The sequence below is a fragment of the Pseudopodoces humilis genome, chromosome 2, assembly GCF_049639895.1.
Source record: "Pseudopodoces humilis isolate 2021_Gansu_Grassland_sample_001 chromosome 2, ASM4963989v1, whole genome shotgun sequence".
Taxonomy (NCBI): Eukaryota; Metazoa; Chordata; class Aves; order Passeriformes; family Paridae; genus Pseudopodoces; species Pseudopodoces humilis.
In genome coordinates, this window is record NC_142201.1 from 104,194,059 (window position 1) to 104,205,603 (window position 11,545).

The window sequence follows — 11,545 nt, forward strand, 5'->3', positions numbered from 1 at the left end:
TTCAAGTAATCCTTAAAATGTCCCTGAGATAGGGAAGAGAAGAAAGCAGTAGAGGTTTTGTTCCTCTCTGTCACTTGCTCAAGAGTGTCATGTCCCTTTTCATTTTTATTAACCTTCCTCTACATTTAAGGAGGATTAAAACATTTACAATTTATTTGGAGCCTGTTCCCTGCAGTTACAAAGAGATGCAAAACCAGTCAGTAACAGCAGAGGCAAAGCTAACGAGGGCAGCCCTTCTAGCCTTTAGGCAGTGGGGATTTCCTGGCAGCACAGGGCTGTGGTGCAGGTGCAGCAGACTCCCCCAGGGCTGACCACTGACACCTGTGCTGCTGCCCACAGCCGAAAGCCACAACTCACACAGACTTTGGTGACCCCCACAAAAATTCAGGTGGTGGCAGGCCTCCTCCTTCCCAAAGGAAAACCATCTCTGGTCAAAGTTAGCAGTGTTTAATAGTGTTTAATGTCCCATGCTCAGCACCATGTGACTGCCATCCACGGCTGGCATCACATTAAAGGAGGGCTGCTCTACCATCAAAGAGAGGAGCTGAGTGCCAGGCCACAGCCCTATGATCCATATGGAGTAGCCTGCAGATCCCAGGAGGCAGCATCCTGCTCTCCAGAATTTGTAACAAAACTTCTAAAAGTCAGAGTACATGAATGCAGCAGGGTAGTGGCTACCAGCAAGGAGGGGTTTGCTTTCATTTTGCTGAGGTGCCCGTGAGCACAGGAAGCACAAAAATATGGGCAGTTCTGTGGAAACTCCGGAGAAGATTCATCTCTGAGGGACTCAACCAACTACAGGCTGCCAGCTGGACTTCACAGCACTCACAGGATCCTGACCCAGCCAATTTTCCACCCACCTTACCACTCAGTTTTCCATCCCAAACCTCACCAAATCTACCCCTGAGTGTCTGCTCTGTGATGTGCAGGAGCCCACAGCTCATCAGCTGTGATATAAAGGGCGCCTTTATACTGTAGCACTTCCTCCCACGCAGTGGCAATTGAAATAATTTCTGGCATTGTCATGGAGCTGCGTCACACCGGTAGACCCATTTGTAAAGAAGGCTGGTGCACAGATAACAAAGCAATATTGAAAGAATAAATGGGTTCTGTGAAACAGACAGGTCAGTTTGTAGAAGTCACAGTGCTCACAGGATGAGGACAACCTGCCCCTTGCTTGGAAATCAGCTTTTCCATCAAGTCAAGGCCAGTACAGTTCTTTCAGCCCACGCAAACACACACAGATCTCTGGTCAATAGGTAAGGGAAGACGTGCCACAGACCGATCCAGCGCCTTGAGTCACATTGACAGCTTGGTGTCTGTCCTACGACAACTTTGATGGTAGTTGTGCAACTGAGTCACAGTGTCACAGATCTCTGAGCCTTTTGTCATGTCAGAGAGAAGCAGTCTCAACATGTCTATCAAAGCATGGCAAGAACTCTGCCTTTTTCACAGCTCAAAGACGAGGTTTTGAGCTGTGTTAGCTTCTGAATAGATTATTTGCATCATGCTCTGTCTGGCGGCTGCATGTGTTGTAGTACTGCCTTGTGCAATGGCACTCTTTGTGTGGGTCCAGGAACAGGTGACATAGAATGGTACAAGAATATCCCTTTGGTTTATGGGTTCCTGCATGAGTTGTTCATTTGTGTCCCTGATCCTTGGTTCCTGGTAGGCAATGAGCAGCTTTTTGCCTACAACTGAGGAGAATGTGGAAGAGGCTTTGATGTGGCTGTATGGAGCATTCAGTTTGTATCATCTGATGAACCCACCAGCCTGCAGCTCCTCATCTGCCTGTGATTTCCTGGGGATTGGCCAGAGGACTGACACAGGCAGGAATCCTTGCTGAAGGTTTACAACCCTTAAATTGAACCCAGTTTTGGGGTTCCCAGCACAGAATGGACCTGTTGGAGCCAGGCCAGAGGAGGACAGCAAGATGATTAGAGGGATGGAGCAGCTCTGCTATGAAGAAAGGCTGAGAGAATTTTTAGCCTGGAGAAGAGAAGGCTTCAGGGTGACCTAATTGTGTCATTTCAGTACCTGAAGGGAGCACACAGGAAAGGTGGAGAGGGACTGTTTACAAGGGCTTGGAGAGACAGGACAAGGGGGAATGGCTTCAAATTGTCAGAAAGAAATTTTAGATAAGAGATTAGGAAAAAATTATTTGTGGTAAGGGTGGTGAGGCACTGGAACAGGTTGCTCAGAGAAGTTGAGGATGCCTCATCCCTGGAAATGTTTAAAGCCGGGTTGGATGGAGCTCTGAGCAACTTGGTCCTCTGAAATGTGTGCCTGCCCATAGTAGGAGGCTGGGAAAGATGATCTGTAAGGTTCCTTTCAACCCAAAGCATTCTATGGTTCTATAATTCTACAATTAACTGATCCTAGAGGAAGGGCTGGTCTGTTCACTGCAAAACCAATAAAAGTGGTTTCAAACCTTCTATTTTCTCCTGGCTAGGAAAGGCTAACAAATGCCACTACAGACACATGGGCAAAAGGGGCTGGAGAACAGCAGTGAATTCAGGGAGACACAGCTGTTGAATCTAGAGTTGCATCACGTATGCATAAACAGCAATTATTGCAATGAACATGAATTATGTACTCAGGGAAATACGTATTCTCTAGAAGGAGGACACAGGTGGGAGGCGGTCCATGATAGGCTTGAAGGGTCTGAGAGGGTCATTTTATTTTTTGTGGCTAGGCTCTGCTAGGCATGAGAACTGTCTGCTGACAGCAAGAGAACAGAAAACCTTCCTGTGCCAAGAAGTCATAGACAAATGAGGGACAAGAGGGCTGGAGGGCAAGTGGTGTCCCTTAACAGTTCACATACCTTGGCTGTTTAATTTAAGCCTGGCCAGTGTCCCACAAAGTGCATGTTTCTTGGGAAGAGCACACATGTCCTCAGCTTCTAAGGCCCTTTCCCCATGCCAATCCAGAATATTTCTCTGGAGGACCTCTCATGCTGTGTGCCATACACAGGTTTTTAGGGTGGAACATCAAAGGTGTAGCCATGCTGTACAAGTCAGCACTAGGACATGGAGACAGGTAAGGACTGTGCAGGGCCATCAGGTCATTTTGACAGACTGGGGCCAAGCTGGTTGACTTGCTTTGACTACCAGTCATGTCCATGTGGCTGAGGGAGGGGAGGGCAAGGGAGGGCATGGGAGGGCTTCAACCTGAATCATTCCCAAGCCTCAGCTTTCCTGCGGAAGGAACCAAACTGTGAATCGTAGCTACCCTGAATGCAAACAAACATGAAAGTGTTGAGGGTTACTCAGTGACTTGGGGTGAAGTTTGCATGCAATGTATGCTCTGCTACCAGGACAGCCAGCCTGTGCTGCTTCTATTCCCATTTTCTGAAGCACCTCATCCAGACACTTCTGACCAGCTTAGCTCTGATGCCCAGTACCCAGTGCAGGTTTCAGTGACTGCTCCTGCAGCTGGTTAGCTCAGCCATAGCTGAAAATCAGGCCCCAGCCTTTTGCCACTTTTCTTTGAAAAGAAACAAGACCTTTATGCCTGTGATGCACATTATATTACAAATCTCTCTAATATGTTCACCATCATATTTGAGAGCAGTCTCTTACTGCCTATCAAAAAAAAAAAAATCCTCCAGGGAAGTCACTTCTCAAAATAGGTTGGCAATAACCTTAGACTTTAGAGAGTGCAAATGTAAAAGAAGTGGAAATAGAAAGCCATTCATGTGAGGAAAAAACACATTAGAGAAAAATGAATACAGCAAACCCGAGGAACTTGCACTCTTTGAAAGAAATCTCCCTGTATATTATTACCTAACTACTTTGCCTCTTAAGTTTGCTCTCATCTCCAACATAAGGGGTCAATGACTATCACTATTTACATGGGCATATTAAAATAAAGTGTAACTTATTCAAGAACAGTTATTTCTCTTTAAATGTCTCTCTGGTAAAAATATACAGCAAATACTTCCTTATTGATGTTTTGAGCTACATGGCTATTTAAAGAGAGTGCTGAAGTGTCAGAAGGAGCTAAAAGATCATAACAGCTAACTCATAGCTGTGCACCACTCAATTGTATATACATATGTACATGCCTGCAGGACATCTACCTGTCTTAGTTATGCTTTATTTTTCAGACAAAACGTAATATCAGTCTTTTCTGATTTAACTTGGCTAAGAAAAACATGCTTTGTGACCTAGAAAAGGCTTTGGAGGGGCTGCTTTTTCATTTTGCTTGCAGAGTGGAGGGAAAGCCATCAGCAGTGAAAGAGGCTGTGTGACCAGTGATTTTGTCAGCTACAGTTTCATTTCATTAGAGAAAAAAAGTGGGAAAATTGACTGGTTTGGACTGAATTTGTAGATATATTTAACACTTAGTTAAGATATGAGAAAGTTTGTATGTTGTGAGAAGCATGAAGAGTGTAGCTAAGTGGGTCAGCCCTACAGCTGTTTAATGAGGTCTGTGAACAGAAAATGATGGCTGAGTGTCCAGCAGAACAGGAGCTGTGAATGAGCATATGCAGAGTAGTCACCTGTAAGTCTTGCATAAATTCAGTCTCTCCAACACTGTAATTTTGTTATTTCCTCTGGCAAAAGACGTAAGTCTTGCCCAACTGGCAGAAAAATTAGGCATTATTTGACAAAAATAAACAAATTTGTATGAGACATGATCCAACAATATCCTAGATATTATTATTATCCTAGATAAGAGGTTTAGGTACATACTGTACAGTACTTCATAGTTTCAAAATTGAATTCAGGGGATCATTTAATTAAAACCTATTCAGCTGAAAATCCTATTTATCTGAAACAATGTTTGTCCTATCTATAATATCAACAAACTATTCACATGAGCAACTAGCAATAAACAACAGAAAGATGCACAATGAATGTCAATTAACACAATTTGCTATCAAATAAACTTGCAGTTTATGTATACAGCTTTAGCACTGTCCTGTGTATCCATTATAAAGGTCAATTAACCTCAATTGCAGCTAGTCAGCTTGTTCTAAAACAAAATCAACATAAGATGCCTTTCTTTTTTTTTTTTTTTTAAATCAGCATCTCAGCAATTCAATTGCCTGGCACTGAAGAACTTCTAAATTGCTAAAAGTCTTTGCTAAAAGTTTTATGTTAGCAAATGTCAAAAAAAAAAAAAAAACCAAAAAAAAAAAAGAAAGAGAGAGAGAGAGGGTGGGATTGGCTGAAATTGTCAAGGTATCACAGTGTGGCTGCATAATGCTTTTAAAAATATTCATTATTCAGCACATAATCATGGATTCGGAACAACAAAGAGCTTTGGTATGTGTGTGCCTCAAAGGATGAAAATCTTCCTAAGTAAAGCTTTCGATGCATACACTAATCCAAGACTACACTAACAAATCTCTTGAAATGGAAATCCTTGCTGAAAACGGCCTGTGTGCTTTAAACACTATCAAAAAAGGTTTTTTCCCTCCCCCCTCCCCTCTGCCTGCAGAATGTCAGCATTTATGGTAAAAGTCAATCAGGTGCTCACTTGTTCTGCTTAATCAGGAAGAAGTGATGCCACGTGAGCACTGGGAGCTCTCATCTGGAATTGCACAAGCATCACTAACTCAAAGGGCCATCAATGTTGTAGAAAGAAAAGGCAAGTGGCTAGAAGTGACATATTGGTCTGTGAGAGAGGCATTAAATATTTGACATCACACTTGAAAATACAGGTGAATCCCTGGATTTAAAGAAATGTTGGTTTTCTCAAAGTTAATAATTACACTGTTAATTTTTTTTAAAAAAAAAAAAGGAAACAAACCCAAAAAAAACAACACACACAAAAATAAACCCCCAAGCCAAACCAAAACCCAAAAACCTGATATGGATTATTGATCACTTTCCAGGACATTCTCCAGTGGCCGTTCCAGCCACCAGCCATTGAGTTAGGCTTCTATCCAACCTGTCAGTGTTTGAGAGGCTGCTTAACTCAATTTTTAAAAAATAATGGGCAAGGTGGTGGCTGACATGATGAATCACAATTCTGGTCCTGCCAGATGCTTCTAGTCTTTTTAAAGTTGATGATATTTACAAAATGACTACAGTGGTGTCTTCTTTCTTTAGAAGGAGATCATAGGAGGCTGTACAAAGACCTAAGGCAAAAAAAGATTGCTTTCTTGGCGTGTACAAACACACCTTCCTTCTCAGAAGGTTAACAGGGGCTCTCTGCTTTCTGTGTCCTTTATGAACTTTGCCTTTGCTGTAGGCAGACAGTGTTCAGTGCTACAGAGCAATTTTTCCAGTGCTGCTGCTACTGAGGCTCACAGAATATAAAAAAAAGAAAAAAAAACAAAAAAAAAACCCCAACAAACAAAAAACTTTAGAACATAATTATAGAACTTTAGAACATAATTATAACAGACATAAACCTGTGGAAAAAGGCTTTGTTTTCTGGGTAAAAATCACCTGTGTCCCTAAGGCCTATGAAATAGTTGCCTACAATTGTAGTCTGAAAACCACAGTCTCTTAACTGCATTAGAGTATCCTGACTCACTGCTTCATTCTACATCAGTGCTTAACTCTTCCTAGAGATTATTAAAAATTACCTAGAGGTAATTTTTACTTACCACTTCATTGCTACAGCAAACATCAAACTGCATTACACAGTTTAACTCATCAGGATTGCAGCAGTAAAAAGAACAACTAGCATTCATAAAAAAGTAAGAGTCACTTCCCTGGTTGATGGGTGCGTGCTTTCAAATCTCAGCTACAAACATGAACACAGTTCATGACTATAGCAGCAGCAAGTTCCCTTTGCATTTGCTAAAAGAAGCCCTCCTAAAAACAAGTCAGTGTCTGACTGTTAGTATTATAGTTTCAGCGTGAGATAGAGTGAAAACAGATGCTTGGCTTGTCTAGCTAACGATGAATGGGTGATCTGTACAGACCTGGCAGAAATCTTCAGATAATCCTCAAGTTTCATGTAAAAAGAGAAAAATGTTCAGTTATTGATTCAGGATATGTGGGGATGTTGCAGTTCCTTCAACACAAAAAAAAATTGTATTTACTATGATTTCTCTCTAGCTGATAAACTTTTTAATCAAACTGTTCTGCACCTTTGTAGGAACTTGTTAGAGGAAAGCATACCTCGTAAATCATGGGGCTTGGTCTGATAACATTATAAGGAAAAGACCACCTGAGTCAGCCAGCTTGGTGTAAGGTAATACCTCCTAAAAGGCATCCTGAACATCATTAGGGTCTTGTGAAACAACATTTTGATTAGCTAAGTGAAAATGAATCACAAGTGTTGGCATACAGCTATGCTATCATTTTATTCAAAGAATGATCAATCGGTGGCAGAGTGATGAAACATTAAACAGACAGATCAATTCAAGACATTATATTCTCACAAGTCTCCTAGATCCTCTACTCAAGATCTGATAGTTTCCACAGGACTTATCAGACAGGGATGATAATTACAAAGATATGGTAATTAAGGGCATTATATCAAGCGTGTGAGCTGGATCTGCTGTCACAGCAAGAACTTCTTCACTGAGAACTGGCAGAGAAGGATTTTCCTCCCCTGTGACTGGCACAGCAGGATCCTCATCCAGCCACTGGCACAGTAACAGGTTCCACTTTAAATCTATCCTATCTACACCCTGTTGAAGTAATTCAGTTAATTGTGTGCATCAGTCTTGGGAGAAATCTTTCATACTGCTAGTTATGTCCTTGGATGAGTAGGGGAGCAATCAAACACTGAGGGGGCACTGCTGCCTCACAGGCCTGGAGCCACTGCCTCAGAGCCAAGAGCCCACTTAAGCACCAGGGAACCAAGCAGCCCACAAGATCAACCAAGCTTTTAAATGCTATAAATTACTCAAGAAGGGATGTGGTGTAAGCATAAATGTTCACCATGGTGCACAGCATGGGGGAAAAGCTAGCCAGAGTATGACTTGGCAATTTAGAGAATTTGATGCTAATGTTAGTTTATTAAATTTCTTTTTTTAGCTTTAGGGGAAAAAAAAAAAATAAAAGGAAAAAAAAGGAGTAAAACCAAAAGAATTGCAATGAAGGCCAGACAAAACATTCACCCTGACAGCTGAGACAGAGTCCTTCTCCAGACTGTGCCAATATTGACTTCCACATAAAGTCCTATTTTTTATAGAAGAGGTTAACCTTCCACAATTTACTTACTCATGAAATATAAGGTGAACAGAGACACTAATGCAAATGATCCAGTATATTAAAAAATGCATTGAGCCAGGAAACATTCAAAGTTCTGTTATAAATTATCTTTTAAGGTCTGGAATAGTAGACATAGTGGCTGTGCCAAGCCCTATTAACTGGAATAGATGGATTTAGAAGGAATCTTCTTTTAGGGATGGTCTCTAAAAGCTATGGCAGCTTTCTGTCCCACTCATCCTTCAAAGATTATTTTTAAAAAGGGTTATAGATAGCCCATCACATTGTTAGGACCTGAGTAGCAAAGCATATATGGGTAACTAGAAGTATATATTTCAAAGGAGCAAGGTATAATAACAACAGTTTGATCCCTTCCTATCGTATTCCATAAAAGTTATCACTATCATTTTTAAGGGTGGGGAAGAAAGAGTCTGCATTGGCTTGGTCAGTTTTTAATATGAGCTGCAAATGACAGACTGTGCTGTTCTCCCTCCCCTACTGCCCTCAGACTGCAGTCACAGCAGTAACCAAAGACAAGCTGATCTGAATAACAAAGCTTTTCTGCTTCTCTCTCCAGCCTGGGACACCAGAGAGATAAGTTCACACACCACTACTTTATTTTTGCTACAATTCCATTGACTCAGAGACTTTTTTTGGTAATGCTGGGAGTTTGAAAGAGCAGGAGACTATGAGGAAGTTCCTCTAATTTTCCTGCTGCTTGCAGAGCTGAAAGGCCTGTGGGTGTTGCCTAAGTTTTGATCACATGAAATGGCCAATGTTGGGCAGCAATACTCTGCCAGGTCTCTGTGCAGAAAATTTTATTTGGCTGTAGCAATTCTTTCCTCTTTATGAGGAAACTAGGTTTTTAGGGGAAGTTTCTGTACAATCAGTTCCAATTAAAGCCCAGTTACAAACCCCTTGCACGTTTCTTGTTGGAGGCAAATCTTCACTAAGAGAAACTTGCTAAGCCCCAGAATCGGAGAGCTTAGAGATGAGATGAATCCCTTTCCCTATGGGACTGTCCTTTAGTAGTCAGGTTTACAGCTTGCCAACATCTGCTGAGATGAATGGAAAGTTTTTCATACAGACTGGAATGGGACAGTGTTTAAAATGAACTGCATTTTTCCTTTAAATATGACTGATGTGCTAGCTGGTGAAAAGCAAAAGGGACAAAAATAGAAAGATTAAAAAAAACCAAAACCTTTCCTTGGGTACAAGATCTGATATGGAGATCTTTGCTAAGTAGGCTGTGCTAAAAACCCTCTAACACTTTGGAGGGACCATTCTGGTTTAGTTTACCTGCTGTGGCTAAGACAGAACAGTGTTAGTGTTGAGACAGCAAGAGAAAAGGATTTCCTCTGGCAGGTGTATTGACCTAGCTAACAAGAAATGCCAAAGAGGAGCTGGATGTGGTAAGAGATTTAAGGATACCTCATTCCAGTGTCCCCAGCTTCAGTCAGTTTATGTGAATCCAGTGTTGCATACCTTTGCAAAGCCAAAAGAGACAGCAGACTATGCATTCAGCTGGGGCTGGGTTTCACAGTTCTTTGCTCAATATGTGAAGCTTTTGTGAGGGTCATTCAAGTTCAGCAGTCAAGCATGGAGCAACCCAGACACCACATCCTCACATGTTCAGGTGCTTGTTACAAGCTGCAGTATTGTATTACTGCATGGAGTACTACTCCAAGCCAAAACTGGTTCCTACCTGCCAGAAGGTAAATTAGCAGTAGTGCTTTTTTACAACTACAGTTTCTCAGTTGTTTTAAAGTCAGTCAGTAACTTATGTGGTTACCTTCTTAGCAAGAAAAGTCTTTGTGCAGTATCTGCCTGATGTGCTTGAAATACCTGACATTTAATCATTCTTTTTAATTTAACAGAGAAAGATCACTCCTCTTGTGTCTAGTCTCTTCAGGAGGTGACTTACTTCCTGTGTAATTTCCCTTTGTGGTGCATGAAAAACAGCTATGCTGTTCATCTCTTCCTGTCTCCTCATTTTTAGCTCTAAGGTACAGAGCTGGGTACTGTTGCACATTATGCCAGAGGTCTATTAAGCAGCATACTGGTGCAGCGAGGTGGAAAAATGTAGCAGGCAGTGATGCTGGCTGCATTCAGCACGAGCCTCGTAAATCCTGGGCACATTCTCTGCATCGCCTACGAGGTGCTGAGGTAAAAGAGAAAAGCTGTGCTACCTGCATGCATGTTTGATTGCCAGCACTGAAATGTTCCCTCAGACTGTGCTGCTGCTCCTTCGCCACCTCTGCTCCAAGGCCCGTGTCAGCAGAGGAGGCAGAGACAAGAAAGGGGAAGAAGGGCAAGGGGATGTGCCCAGGTTATACCATTCGTACACATCAGGACTAAGGCCTTGGACACGCTGTCATGAGAGCAGCTCCACGGCTTCCCCAGGCTGGTGTGGGCTGGCAGCCAGACACAGAGTTAGGAAGTCATAACCAGTTTCTCACTCTGCTTCAACAAACGTGGACTCAGCAAAACCAAAGCTCTGGCCCAGTGCCTTTGCTGAACACAGAGCCTGAGATGTGGGTATATTTTTACCAATCACATTCTCTCTTGAAGTCTGACTGGAACATTTATACAGAATTCATTCGCTGAGTTTTTAATTCTTTGCAGGCAAATCAATGTGTCAGCAGGTATTGTCTTGCTCTCTGAAAGAAATAATCATCTTCAGCAGCACTTCCAGTTAGAGGGTCTCCAGGGCCAACTCCAAGCTCTGCAAAGTCAAAGGGGATGTTTGAAAGTGTGGGCTCTGGATTTAGCTCCAAAGCCTGTCAAACATTTGAAGTATGTGTGGCACTCCTTGGAAGTATCAAAGTAGCACTGTCCCTGTATTTTGGGTGTAAACTGCAACATAAAGTGACACAAGTTTTGCTACAGGCTCCTACAAAATAGTGGTGGCTGATATTAAGGGTGATATCCCACGTTTGTCCATGTACTCCTTGGATGGTGTACCTCTGAGGGCATCAGCACCTCTGCTCCCACAGGTGTGAGCCAGCACAGAATTGGAAATAACCTCTGAGCTGCTATCTGCAAGGGAACTTTGAATCTGTACCTTCCTGTCACCAGCACTGAGCAATTCCTGTGAGGCCATGCTGCCCCTGCAGTTCCCATGCTGCTGGACTGCCTCACCCCTCAAGCCTTAATCAAGTCCCCAAACAAATATCAGGAATGATGCTCCAGCAAATTATTCCTGGTATGGGCATGGAAACAAAATAAAACCCCTTGCTTTGATAACTTTCTTTGAAGTTATTCTCCACTCACTGAATGGAACGGTAAAAATTTACATGCTCTTCCTCCTCTGACCCTGCTACTTCTTTTGGCAGCCACCCCCCACTCCCCAGACCTGCCCTTCCCACCTACACACGGCTCCTGTGCAGGTCTCCAGAGCTGCAGTGGACTGGGAAAATGCA